Genomic DNA, 1,962 nt, shown 5'->3' with positions numbered 1-1,962 from the left:
TCGGATGACTGCGGCGGTCCTCCGATGTGTGAGTGCAGCAGTCCGTCGATGCGTGATCGTGCGCGTTCCGCGGATGCCTGTGTCAGGCCATCTGTAGCATAAATTCATCCCCAGTTAAAAAATATTGCATGACAATCAGCCCCCTGGTGGACTAGCGTAGTTAAGACTGTGTTTGTAGAGGAACATGACGGGTAGTGAGCTCACCAGCGTGGTCCAGTGACTGCAGCAGAAGCGAGCGAGGATGTGTAGCGAGTGACGCTCCGCCGGGTTCAGCGAATTCTCCGGACATGCCAAACAATACGTACGGCCGCTGACCCTGAATGACAGCTTTAAAGCGATTACCCACTGACACGATACATATAGCATTGATACAGTTACACAACAGTACGATACACACAGCATCGACACAATTACACACACTGACACAATCAATACCAACAATAGTACAATTACACAATATATACTTTTGCACATGCATTCACTTTAAACAAAATTGACAAAGGCTGAAACCATCTTTCTGGTAGAAGCCCTGAAGAAAAAGACGAAGACGATGACGACAAAGAAGATTAGGAAGGAGATAAAAGAAGAATGTCACACACCCAGTGGTGTGAGAATTCCTGGATTCTCGGAACCAGTTGATGTTGTTGTAAAGCGGTTCATCCATCATCGCCTGACAAATTAAGAAAAAACACATGCTTGTCTTTTTTATCAGTTCAGCTATCGAGTTGAATAAAATTTAATCCGTAGAAAAAAGACGCAGGAATGATCTATTAGATGATGGTTACGACTCAGTCACACATTTATCTTAATAGTGAAGAAAAAAGGACGACAACTACCTGATCTAATGCCAGCATGACAATCGGCAATGGGTTTCTGGGTGGCTTTGTCGAAGTCTCTACATCGATGTCCTTAAAACCTGCAAAGTGGAGCTGGTCGCAACAATGAAACGTCATGAACGATAACATAATATGGAACAAAATCATTCTCTTTGACCACCATGACAAATGAAAGTGTCAATGACACTGTAGCTCACATTGGGTATGATAGAAGAGGGAGGGGGCATATATAAAGCAAGAGTATAATTATATGGGAGAACTCCCATTATATAGCATATCTCCCATTACATACTCTTGATAATGATGATATATGAGTAATTTTTTATGCGAAAATAAATGTTTCAGATCGGCTGTATGTGTCTCTCGCATCTCTCTCTCTCTCTCTCTCTCTCTCTCTCTCTCTCTCTCTCTCTTTCTCTCTCTCTCTCTCTCGATCTTGTCTCTCTCTCTCATCTCTCCTTGGTCTCTCTCTTTTTTGTTGTCTCTCTCTTTCTCTTTGTCTCTCTCGCTCTCTCTCTCTCATCTCTCTCGTCTTTGTTCTCTTTTCTCGCTCTCTCTCTTATATCTCTCCTCTTCCCAGTTGCTCTGCCCTTCTCTCTCTCTGGGCCATAAGCCATGCAGTAGGAGCATTCGCATCGCCATATTCGGACATGGAGCAGGTTCACAACGTGTGTTCTATTTTTAAAGCTTCACCTTGACATCAAGATGAGCTGTTGCATGGGCGTTGTCCGTTCGTTACGTCGTCCTGTCCGCAGTCCGTTCCGTCCGTCAAAATTTGGCTAGGTCAATGATCAACTGAGAACCGTTTGACCCACATGTTTCAAATTGCATAACAGTTGGGAGAGGTGTAACGTCCGATTTTGGGGCACGCCTAGTTAGACCTACTTTCGAGCCACGCCCACTTTTTGGCAGAAAATGGAAATGGCCATTAAGTCAGTTCAGCGTTCAACGGATTTTTGGCTCCATTTTTGTATGTGAACTGAATGAGGACTGGCCCCAACAATATATCACACATGTTTCTTATATATTTTTAAATATGCAATTAGGTAAGATTGTTGGCAGTTTCACTATGTAGTTTCAGTGTCTGCCTCGGTCAAACGCCATCAGATTGTAAATGCCAAACAGA

General features: G+C 43.5%; 1 long non-coding RNA gene across 1 annotated transcript; it reads right to left on the bottom strand.

Annotated features, from left to right (window-relative positions):
* Nucleotides 1-210: 210 nt before the first annotated feature.
* On the bottom strand, nucleotides 211-919 carry LOC106817060. The gene is made up of 3 exons (XR_001394988.1): nucleotides 837-919; nucleotides 600-670; nucleotides 211-316 (listed from the first exon to the last, which is right to left on the bottom strand). It is a non-coding gene; the product is annotated as an uncharacterized LOC106817060 (long non-coding RNA).
* Between the last annotated feature and the right edge of the window lie 1,043 nt (nucleotides 920-1,962).

Source organism: Priapulus caudatus, unplaced genomic scaffold (genome assembly GCF_000485595.1).
Source record: "Priapulus caudatus unplaced genomic scaffold, Priapulus_caudatus-5.0.1 Scaffold1581, whole genome shotgun sequence".
NCBI classification, from domain to species: domain Eukaryota; kingdom Metazoa; phylum Priapulida; class Priapulimorpha; order Priapulimorphida; family Priapulidae; genus Priapulus; species Priapulus caudatus.
The sequence above is the reverse complement of the archived record's forward strand: the minus strand, read 5'-3'. Positions and strand labels throughout refer to the sequence as shown.